We start from the raw sequence: 13,028 nt of genomic DNA, 5'->3' as shown, positions 1-13,028 counted from the left end.
CACACACACACAAACACACACTAACACACTCACTCACACACACACACACAAACTCACACACACACAAACACACACTCTCACTCACTCACACACACACACACACACAAACACACACTCTCTCACAAACTCTCACACACACACAAACTCACACACACACACAAACTCACACTCTCTCACACACAAACACTCACACACACACAAACACACACTCTCACTCACAAACTCTCACACACACACAAACTCACACTCTCTCACACACAAACACTCACACACACACACACACAAACTCTCACACACACTCTCACACACACGTTGTTTAGCCGCTTTAGCTTTTGTAAGCACGAGTTCATCACACACACACTCGACTAACTGATCAAACCGTCACACAAATCAAGCCCAACAGATCAATCACGACCCTCTCATCAGCAAAAACACAAACATCACCTCTGTCGCTGTCAAATATGATCTTTATACCGCTCAAAAACACTGGAGGTGCGCTAGCAGAGCTAACGGCGGACATGACAAAGAGCAGTAGCGTTAGCATTAGCATTCAGACTGATTTACTCGTATAGACACATCTGAACAAAACAATAACAAGTGCCTCAATAATATACATGTTTGACACATTAGACATCAACAACACATCTGAGATATGCAGCTCAAAGAACCAAATCCAGCGAAACGCACAAAAACCATAGAGAATACAAACACAAAACATGTTTACACTACTTCAATAAACATAATGAAATAAATCACAGCCTTGGTTCATTACTGTGACATTTCAGGCATGCAAACCTGCCATGAGGTCAACGCAGTGCTAGTCCTGACGGCTAAAACTAGAGAAGAAGTACACATTCCTGCACTATATACATAAAATGTAATAAACATGCACACTCACCCCCCAGAGGATCCAGCCCGATCTAGATGCATCCCATAGATCCCCAAAACAACACAAATACCCCTCCAAGGAAATGTGCTGGGGTTGCACACACACTCATACACACTCATACACACACATAGACCCATGCACGCACGCGCACGCACACACACACACACACACACACACACAGAGAGAGAGATCCAAAGACAGGCCGGTTTCACTGGACTGCAGTTCAGATCCACTCCAGATGCGGGAAAAGCAGCTGGAAACACGACATTTCAGGTGTCCTCACTTCTCAACGCAATAGATCCCCAGCGATCAGACTCAGAGTGTGTGTGGCGCAGTGCTTCGCTTGGCTTCCACTAGAGCTCTGATGGCTCGTACGCTTGTGTGCATCTCTCAGCGCGAGACACTGAACCAATGCAACCCAGCACGAGCTCATTCACAGCCTGGACACACGACTCCACCTGGAGCGGATCGACCGAGAGAAACCCGGAGCTGGAGGCAGAGCTCTGGATTGAGATGCAGGGACAGAGTTTAAGACCACTTTACACACAGATGTACTTCATGCAGCAATGGTTATTTGTTTATGTAAGCTCAAAAAACAACATCAACACCATAAGTTTACTCATTAAACACACAAATGTTCTTCATACAGCACCATTTATTTATTTGTGTAGTCTTAAAAAAGACAATACCAACATATATAAGTTCACTCATCAAACACACAAAAATATGTCATGCAGCAATGTTTACTGGTATATTTATTTATTAAGAGATAAAAATAAATAAATAATAAAACACATATAAATGTCAGAAAATTGTAAAAAAAAAAAAAAAAATTTAAATAAGTATAAGTAATTCAAAAAATAATAAAAAATATAAATCTATATAACTATAATTGTATAATTATGCATTATGCATGTTTTATAAAATAATTTCAGCCTTACAAATTTATAATAATCACAAAGTCTTTGCAGTGGCGTACCTGTACAAATCACAAATAAATAAATGTCTGTGTGTGTGTGTGTGTGTGTGTGTGGTTAATTTCTCTCTAACGAAAGCACTTAAAAATCTCTCTTATATATGTTAATTTTATTTATTTATTCATTTTTATTTATTTGCTCCAGAAAATAAAATATCGATATAAAAATATAGGTAATTAAAAAATACATAAAATTTTTTTTTAAATATATATATATATATAATTATACATTAAATCATGTGTAGAGAGAGAGAGAGAGTATATTTTATACACAGTGTATACTTTCTCTGTAACAAGGCAATTAAAAATCTGAAGACATTTTTTATCTATCAATCTATTGGCACACAAGTATAGACAGTAAAATAATTAGCCTATGACATACATCATGTATGTACACTTTTAATTTCTTGTATTTTATTATTTTATATTTCCCTAGATTTTCAGTCACTTATGGCATGTTCCACAGCAGAAATCACTGACTAAGTCTGAAGAATACAGAGCATTAAACCAAAGCAACCGGTCCGGCTTATATCAGCGGCAGCGTTTTTATTACTCCCAACAGATCTCTTTCATCAATAACCTCACACTGCATAACTGTGAAGCCAGATGTCATATCTGATGTCTGTCATCCAGCAGCAGGAACATAGAAAGCAGGAGTACAAGCGTTATGATAAGCAGACGTGACACTGTGTTTGTCATAGAACACGGAATGATAATCTCCTGTGTTTACTCAGGGCTCCAAGGTGACGGGAAAATTGAGGCATTCCAAGCCAGTTGCCGAGGCAACCAGGATATGATAATGTTGTTCTGACAAGAGAGAGAGAGAGAGAGAGAGAGAGAGAGAGAGAGAGAGGAAGAATGGAGTGCTGTTGTGTTCAGGGACAGAGCAGCCGGGGGAAGTGAATTAATGGGATAATTTTCACACTGTGAGGGTGGCAATCATCCTGCTCCTTCATCTGCTCCTGGCCAACACATCCAAACCTTCATGAACACCAGCCGCCTCCATTTTACACGCATGGATCTCCATCCCTTAAAACAGGAGGGGAATATTACCTCATGACATGTGAATGATGATGTTGAAATTATCATAATTACATGATCTCAATATGGAGATTCTGGTAAAACACACAAAATGTGATAGTACATTTATATTTAGTCATTTAGCAGACGCTTTTATCCAAAGCGACTTACAAATGAGGACAATAAAAGCAGTCAAAACTAACAAAAGAGCAACAATATATAAGTGCAAATGACAAGTTTAGGTTAGCCTAACACAGTACACGTAGCAAGGTGTATTAATATATTTTTTTATATAATATATACATAGTAAACATATTGGTAAACACATGTACAGCAAAAATGGTGGTAATCTATTTATCTATCTGTCTGTCTATCTATCTATCTATCTATCTATTTGTCTATCTATCTATCTATCCAACATAGAGAGTTAAGCAAAAGGATAATTGTAACATATATTATGTATACACTTTTTATTTATTGTATATTTTATGTCGTAATTTAATATTACTTTATATTTCTTAGATTTTCAGTCACATACCACATACCAACAACTTATGTTGAGATCACAAGAAAATTAAGTCTTGATAACAAAAAGTACTTTTATGTTGAGATCACAAGGAAATTAAATTGTGATAACGAGAAAACTTTTATGTCAAAATCAATGAGAATTTATCAATTGAGATCAATTGAGAATTGCAAATTTTTTTATTGTGATAACTAAAAAAAAAACTTTTGTCAAGATCACGGAAATGAAGTCACAATCATGAGAAAAGTCGTGATCGTGAGAAAACATAATTGTTATGTTCGAAATCACAAAACGAATTAAATTGTGATCACGCAAAAACATCCTTTGCTATGTTAAGATTACGAGAAAACGTTTATGTTGAGATTCCTAAAAAATTGAATTGTGATAACTAAAAAAAAACAACTTTTGTTGAGATCACGGAAATGAAGTCACAATCATGAGAAATCTACTTTTGTTAAAGCTGCAGTCAGTAAGTTTTGCCATCTCTGTTTGAAAACCTGCAATTGCAGCTGTGTGAGGAATTATCTTCCTTGCGTGGGTTGTGAGTCGGCGCAGCTCCAGCGCGGATTAATCTAATGTACTGAAGAGTATGTGTGGCAGTCAGTCACCGCACTGGTGTGGATATTGTACTTTGCACTCACAGATTCTAGCCTACGTCTTGGAATATATGACTCAAATAAGCATTTTCACCAGATATTGTCATCTGAACAAGTAACAAGTCTGCCACTTTTGTTCTGACCAACTGAGGAAAAAAGCATTACAATAATTCGCGCTACCAATGGTGATTAAATCTAAAGATCGGTTAGCTCATATCACATCAAACTGTGCAAATTATTATTATTGTTATACTTTATTCTCAAATTGTTAATGTTAACAACATCAGCATTGCGTGACTATGAGTATAGTGTGTATTAGCGTGTAGATTTAAATTTCTGCACTGTCTAATCTAATTGTCATACCATTCGAATTTCATATTAAGAAATTCTTTTAACCCAAAAAGCAAATTATGCTCCCTTTGAACTGACTTAATCCCAGGCTATCTGTAATCAGAAGCACATTTATAACTGGAATATAATTTAATTTCATTCACATGTCTGATTCACAACTCCGAAAGACATTGTCTTAGATGAGAGGGTCTGTGTTACTATTGGAGAAAGCATAACGGCTAACTTGGATAACGTGTGCTGTAATAACCAATCACATTACAGCCTTGCCTCACTGATGCTTTGTCCAAATACCCACACTTAACCACTTGACTACTTATATGACGTATTTCTTATATTTGCCCCAAGTGTCCAAGTGAGGATGAAGACCACAAGTATGCGTCGAACTTTTCATTACTTGATGGGACAAACTTATAGTGTTGAAAAAATGCAAGTGTTTACATAGCTTTATTTTTATTTTAAATACTTAGCATTTTAAAATCAACTTATAAAAGTCTGTTCAGTATTCCCTATAACATGACAATTTAGTTGGTGCTTCTAATTAAGTGATAAAAAGCGGTTGCAAATGTTGTACAAAATAAATATCACCACTACTCATCATTGCACCAATAAAACGTGCAACACTTTGTTTTTCTACCAAATTATATCATATCTAATTAGCCTATTGTATTAATATTTAACTTACATTGGAAAGGTTTCCGTGACCTCTCGCGATATCTCGGCAAAAAGTCTCACGATTTATTTCTAGAACATGATGCATGATGGGATACACTAAGCCTTGTATAGCACTCCGGAGAGGTATTCGAGATAGTGTGGATTTAGTGTGCTTTAAGGGCACTGCGCTTTAGCGTTTTGAAGACTTTAGGACAGTCTTGTGCACTTACTTCCTGTCGTGAGCATGTGCTCTCAAGTGGCCAAGACTGCAAGTGTGGGTATTTGGACAAGGGTAGAATTTCAGTCCAGCGGCGATTCATTTTAGGGGGCTCATATACATATACATATATATATATATATATATATATATAATAAAACATTTTTGACTAATAGTATATACTGATATACTAAACTTATTGTAGTATTCCACTGTATTGCATAGATAGGTATAACATAACCTGAATAAGCCAAATACAAGTCTTCATGATCTCTCTCTCTCACACACACACACACACCTGTTTACTGTACAAACACACAATTTTACTGTTTGCATTTCTAGTACAACCGTCTTTCCTTAACTCAAGTATGCAAACCTCTTTGCCACATGCACTGGAATATGTATTACATTGAATGTTACATTTTCAAATGAAAATAGCAACATGATCCTTTTATAAAGTATGCGTTCATATGTGCTTCATTTCAAACAGCTGTGGTGTGATAAGGAGTGAATGCAGAGAAACCTTAGGCTACAGAAGATGAGGAACCCGATTGCTCCCCCATGATATTGTGTAAACTAGGTATGACAAAGAACTGCACAGGTGCAGATATTATAACAATCTATCGATAAACACACCTTGTCCTCTGTTTAAAATTAACCATGGTTTTACTACAAATAAAACAAAAAAACATGGTTATAGTTAAACCAAAAAATAGCAACATGATCCTTTTATAAAGTATGCGTTCATATGTGCTTCATTTCAAACAGCTGTGGTGTGATAAGGAGTGAATGCAGTGAAACCTTAGGCTACAGAAGATGAGGAACCCGATTGCTCCCCCATGATATTGTGTAAACTAGGTATGACAAAGAACTGCACAGGTGCAGATATTATAACAATCTATCGATAAACACACCTTGTCCTCTGTTTAAAATTAACCATGGTTTTACTACAAATAAAACAAAAAAACATGGTTATAGTTAAACCATAGTAACCACAAATTAACTATGGTTTTGCAACACCAACCATAGTTTAACCATAGTATTTGTAGTAAAACTGTGGTTATACAAATGGTAGTCAATACACCAAAAAAACATGGTTACTTAATTTTCCTATAATAAAACCATGGTAATTTTTGTAAGGGTCTGCGCCGCCGTGGTCTGCGGATTGAAAAAGAATGCGCTGAAAGACAGGGAGGAGCCGAAAAAATTCTGCCACCATTTTTATATGACATTTAAAGGGGATTTAGGCGATCACAAATTCATGTACAGTTTATGGAGCTAATCGCAAAATTTAGGGGGGCTGAGTAGGCTATAAGAGAAATTGAGAGGGGCTATAGCCTCCCTAAAAATGGCCTAGCGATGCCCATGTTTCAATCAGAGTTGTGCGACACTCAATCGCTGTTTACGGATCCCATAGGAATGAATGAGAATGCCTTAAGGTGAATCCCACCTGTCGCAAAAAGTCTGTGACTTCTCTTATAAAACAGCATTTTTTTGGACTAAAAAAAAAATAGTTCAACCCCAAAGTATTTTTTAGTGTAAAACATGTCGAAGATTAGCCGATAGGCTGTTGATTCATTAAATGATAAGCCGTTTTTTCTAAAAAGCTGTTTATTCAGTGTAGTGAAGCCTCTCCTCCATTGACCTTTTTCACATTTCACGTTTCTCAGCAGCGGAAGTCGTCATAGTTGGGTTAACTTGAAGAACAGTGAACGGGAGAGTACCACAAATATATTTTTTATATTCCCATTTGCTCAAATGGCAAAAGAAAAACTCCACGATAGTGTTTTCATGACTTTCAATAAAAGGAAAAAAATGAGAGAGACTGATATCGGCGGTCAGAAGAGAGAACGATGTCAAATTTACCGTTCCTCCCAACGACGCTGCATTAGAAACACCCTCGCATTAGCGTCAAAGACCATAGAAATACAAAGACGGTTCACTCCTATGCTTATGAATGGGAGAAACTGCAATGCGCAATATGGCGGGATAGTCCCGCCTTCTAAATTAAAGAGCCAATCGTTGATTGGTAAAGACATTAAGTCACTGCAGCGGCCATTAGAAGTTCCGGTTCCCAAAGAAACCGGAGGCTAGAGCAGGCGATGCACATGCGCACATTGCGCAGTCATAAGCGCGTTGGAACTACGCATGCGCATTGGCTGCTCTAGCCTGAAAAATAAGCTTTTTAAACGCTATCTGAGCATAAGAAACAACATTCATGGGGCAGTTCATTTCATATTTTGTTGCTAATTTGAAATATGTAATTTAATCACGAGTTCAGCGAGCAGTTTTTGAGATTTGAGGATTCCCCCATTCATTTAGATAGGACTTGGTCTTGTTTGAGCTGCCCAGAGGCGTTGCAAATATGGCGGCAGAGTGAACGGACTTTCCTTGAAAGGGACTTTGTTAGCATTAACTAGTTTTTTTGGAATTTCATGCAAAGGTGATATAATACAAATTATAGTGTTATAAATGTACATACTTCAAAAAAATTTTTTTTAACAACTTTCGAGGATTCACCTTTGCATCAAATAAAAAAAAACCAGTTAAGGCTAATGCGAGGGTGTTTCTAATGCAGCGTCGTTGGGAGGAACGGTAAATTTTACAGCGTTCTCTCTTCTGACCGCCGATATCTGTCTCTCTCATTTTTTTCCTTTTATTGAAAGTCATGAAAACACTATCATGGAGTTTTTCTTTTGCCATTTGAGCAAATGGGAATGCAAAAAATATATATTTGTGGTACTCTCCCATTCACTGCTCTTCAAGTTAACCCAACTATGACGACTTCCGCTGCTGAGAAACCCGGAAATGTGAGAAGGGTCATGACATCCATAAAAAAAATGGCCTTTGGTCTCCTTTCGGTTAGCATTAGCCGTTACGCATTTTTGGCTAATGGTTGCAGGCTTGCCTTCTAGTGGCTTTGACTCCGATACGAGCCCGTGGCACGTTTTTTAGCGTTTTTTAATCAGTCCATAATTGTCAGGCCAGGCAAAATAAATGTACATTCTCATTTCTGTTTGCCGTGGTCAGTGTGCCGTTTGCTATGCTAATTAATGAGTAATTGCGGTGAGAGGTTGGTGTGGAGGTGGAGGGGAAGCTAATGAGGTGAGACAAAGGGGTAAAACACAAGCTTGATTTCTTCCTGTGTTCACTGCCATCTGTGAAGCATTATGATGGTAAACCGTCGCTCCCTTGCACGGCTATGCCATACAGATGTGGCATTGTTTCGCGGCCTAATTTGACGGCGAACGGCAACAAAAGGACGCATCCGTGGGTTCTGGCACATGGTGAGAGAATCAAAGGCATGCTTTGACAGACCTCAAATTACATACAAATTATACAGAATGAAGGCAGCACTCAACCCTTGTGCCAGGTTACGCGGTGCAGACAGGTGCATGAGCACAACACCTCATAGTGAATATACAAATTAGCTGATGCATATGCACATGTGCTTCTGGAAGAAGTGCATTTTAATTAAAATGCACACATTGCAAATGTTAAGGATGCAGAAACATACTCTTTGCAAATTTTGTAAACTCCTCAAAATGTATGTGTTATTAAACCAGATAGGTAATATTACTAGGGTAGCCTTATAAACATCGATAGGTTAACTAAATTCACTTTACCTCCACATTAGTTGAAAAAGAAAACAGATTGCACGGTTTGCGCTAATAGCCTCGCAATGATAAGAATGCTACGTGAACTTGAAATCGAGCTTGTATACACTGCACAAATCAATGTGTAAAGCAAAAGATGAGAATATCTTATGCAGTAGGCTATTTCATGTTTTAAGTATGTTTAGATATTTTGACAAGAAAATATGATTCATTAAGAACACTGTAAAAATGATTTTTCAAAGTTATAAATAAAGATTACTGGAGTACATTTTTACTTCTTCACTGGAAGAGCATTATTATTGATTATGGAGTCGTATTTTAGCTAGAAACATTGTTTAAAGTTAAAAACATCTTAATGATGGATTTGTTTCTTACAAACACGCAGCACTTCACTTCACAAGACATTAACTGATGGACTGGAGTGCTGTGGATTATTGTGATGTATTTATCAGCTGTTTGGACTCTCATTCTGACGGCACCCATTCACATCCATTGGTGAGCAAGTGATATAATTCTACATTACTCCAAATCTGTTCCCATGACGAAACAAACTCATCTACATCTTGGTTAGCCTGAGGGTGAGGACATTTTCAGCAAATTTTCACTTGGCTTCAAGGGGTGGTGCAAAAAAGATTCCACTTTATTTGTAATTGTTTGTGGTTCTTCTTGACGATTGCATTGCAAACAGTATGTACAATGTGCACAATACTTCAGAATAAAATAACTAACCTTCAGTCCTGTTATTACAACACGCTCATACGTGCATGTGAGCATGGTGTTAAGCAACACTGAGCGTAACCCGGTCGAGTCTCTGAACATTCATCAGAGTTTGCTTAATCCCTGCAATAAATGTCTACGGAGGCCTGCGGGGAAACACATGTAAATGATGAGGTCGAGGGCTTCTTCTTTATCCCTGCGTATGAAGGCTTGTGAAAAAGGGGCCACGTGGCCTTTTTAACTCTAAGATGAGAAGAAACTCTGATTTATTCACCTGACCTTAATACAGTGCAACAGTAGGGCTCCGGAGGTAAAAATGCCATTCAAAAGCTCCATGGAGAGAGAAATTGATTTTAAGCAATATTTTTTCAAGACAGACCCACCATGAGACCCAAGGTTATGAAATGATGATGTATTCTTCTGCAAAAGCCACAAGTCAGTGTCATTTCAAACTTCATTTTTGAGAAAATGCGATGCAACACCACAACACAACATGATTTATTAATATCTGGTGCAGGACAGTAATACTAACGATCACAATAGTTTGTGTTTTGCTATATAAATGCCTAGCTAGAAACGTAACATTCATCACAAAAATGTAAACACACACACATATGCACAAATATTAATAGTGATAATTCAAAAATAAGGTAAAGTTGTTTAAATTTGACATTCCATTTAATTTTAAATTTACTGGTCTGAAATGTTTTTATTAAGAAAAACGATGCCAGCTTAATAGAAGGTAAATATTTCCAGATAATATTCTACATAATTATATAATAGTATTTATAATTTTTTTTTAATTGTACTTTTTATTTTTGAATGTTTACAAAAATGTTTTAGAAAGGTTTGAAAACCAATGAAAAAAAGCATACAATATGGTAGTTTTGCATTTTTTAATTTAAAATGTAATTAAATTTTTTATTTTACTACTATACTACTATATTTTTTATTAATATTTTAATTTTTGTTTATTTTTATATTTTGATGTTTTCATTTTTATTTTAGACCGTTTTAGCAATTTTGTTGTATTTTTGTCATTTTGATTTTAATCATTCTTAATAATTTTATATTTTAATGTTATTTTTATTTATTTATTTTTAAAAACATGTCTGTGTTGCCTTGGTAACTAGCCGAAAGAAAATTTAATTTCTAAATATTTTATTTCATTTTATATATGTTAAAGTTAATTTTATTTCAAGTAATTTTTTTAATGGTTTAATTTTGCTGGCTTCATCTCAGATATTGTTGGTTTGATTCAACTCTTTATTGAAGAAATTTCTGAAATGTCTGGGAAAAAATATACAGTGGGTACGGAAAGTATTCAGACCCCCTTAAATTTTTCACTCTTTTTTATATTGCAGCCATTTGCTAAAATCATTTAAGTTAATTTTTTTTCCTCATTAATGTACACACAGCACCCCATATTGACAGAAAAACACAGAATTGTTGACATTTTTGCAGATTTATTACAAAAGAAAAACTGAAATATCACATGGTCCTAATAATTACTCTTTCAGAACTGCTGAAAATATCATTGATGAAAATAAGACGGAGCAGAAAGCAGTCAATGAGATGATGATTCTTTCTGAATGGGCAGCAGACTCTTTTTCTGAGAATTAACCATTATATATCCAATGAAAGGATCAAAACCTGATCCAGAAGTAGCTCTGGTTTTCCTCTGGTCTGCTTGAAGGAAGCCTGTAATGAAGAAAGATTGATTCCTGAGTTCTGCAGGAGTCGTGGTGTGGAGAGCATTTTTTCTCGTCACTCGAGCGTCACAGGGCCGATCCGGTGGAGTCGAGTCGTCACCCTGACAGAAAGCAGCGTAAGGGAAACTCGTACTGCAAAACACACACACACACACACACACACACACACACACACACACACACACACACACACACACACACACACACACACAGACAGACAGACAGACAGACAGACAGACACACACACGCTGTCAGCAGGGAGGACCAGGTGTAAAATCAGCACACCTGGAGATTCACATCAGTCTATGATTTTAAAACACACTGACATTGGTTAAAGTAGAAAGAAACCATGGTTTAAGAGCATTAATGTAATCAAATATGATTTGTGGTAGCAATGCAATACTATAATCAGCATAAAGACACACAGCAGACAAATAATGGGGAAAAAAAACATGAAATAGATTATTTCAGTAATTGTGTTTTGTGTGTGTGTGTGTGCATGATGCTAGAAGGCAGCATAATTATAATGCTTACCTAATGCAACAGCCATCAAAATAGACATAATATTCTAAAAACTTACTTAAATATTCCATAAAAAAAATAAATATATTTTTTCATTTAATTTCTGCTGAGAAATAAGCATTATGGTGGCTAAATATTTGCTTGGTTTTGTCTAAAGCTCAGCTGAATTTGTTCAGCATCATTAGACGTGACATTATGGTGTGTTGGATGGCAGTCTGAGAGCTTTGTTTGGAGGTACAAGTCGTTGACTAACTGGGCAGCAGTGCAGCTGTCTTTGGGTTTGGACACAGTTTGAGTCATTAAATGTGTGTATAGAGATGAGCCTAACACACACAAACACACACACGCACACACACACACACACTCGTCCTCCCCAGTTGTGTGTTCTCCTCAGAGTAATGGGAGCTTGTCAGATATCACAGAAAACCCAGAGCCCCCAGGCGTTCAAAATACCAATCACACACACGCACGCACGCACGCACGCACGCACACACACACACACACACACACACAAAATAAAGTCTGTCAGTGAGATGGACCATCTGTGGCATTTTGGTAAATCTCACACACACAGACAGACAGACACACACACATTGCATATATATATATACAGTGGGTACGGAAAGTATTCAGACCCCCTTAAATTTTTCACTCTTTGTTATATTGCAGCCATTTGCTAAAATCATTTAAGTTAATTTTTTTCCTCAATGTACACACAGCACCCCATATTGACAGAAAAACACAGAATTGTTGACATTTTTGCAGATTTATTAAAAAAGAAAAACTGAAATATCACATGGTCCTAAGTATTCAGACCCTTTGCTGTGACACTCATATATTTAACTCAGGGGCTGTCCATTTCTTCTGATCAGAAATTTAAGGGGGTCTGAATACTTTCCGTACCCACTGTATATACACACACACACAAACACAAGATTCTCTGTTTTTATTTCTTCTGCTTACCAAGGCTGCATTTATTTGATCAAAAACACAGTAAAAACTGTAAAATTGTGAAATTTTACTACAATTTAAAATAACTATTTTCTATTTGAAAACATGTTAATATATAATGTATTTCTGTGATGCGCAGCTGTATTTTCAGCATCATTACTCCAGTCTTCAGCGTCACATGATCTTCAGAAATCATTCTAATATGCTGCTTTTCTGCTCAAGAAACATTTCTGATTATTAGCAATGTTGAAAAAAGTTGCGCTGCTCAATATTTCTGTGGAAA

The 13,028-nt window shown here is 36.5% G+C and overlaps 1 protein-coding gene across 1 annotated transcript in view; it reads right to left on the bottom strand.

The window, feature by feature from the left end:
- The window catches only part of LOC107549619 (zinc finger protein 609-like), a 43,557-nt gene extending 42,277 nt beyond the window's left edge, over window positions 1-1,280 (bottom strand). Inside the window, exon 1 of the mRNA XM_016230767.1 lies at window positions 899-1,280. The gene's annotated coding sequence lies outside the window, so the exon portion shown is untranslated. The remainder of the gene's footprint in view (window positions 1-898) is intronic.
- Window positions 1,281-13,028: the final 11,748 nt, after the last annotated feature.

Source organism: Sinocyclocheilus grahami, unplaced genomic scaffold (assembly GCF_001515645.1).
Source record: "Sinocyclocheilus grahami isolate Dianchi unplaced genomic scaffold, SAMN03320097.WGS_v1.1 scaffold377.1, whole genome shotgun sequence".
In the NCBI taxonomy this organism is placed as follows: domain Eukaryota; kingdom Metazoa; phylum Chordata; class Actinopteri; order Cypriniformes; family Cyprinidae; genus Sinocyclocheilus; species Sinocyclocheilus grahami.
The sequence above is the reverse complement of the archived record's forward strand: the minus strand, read 5'-3'. Positions and strand labels throughout refer to the sequence as shown.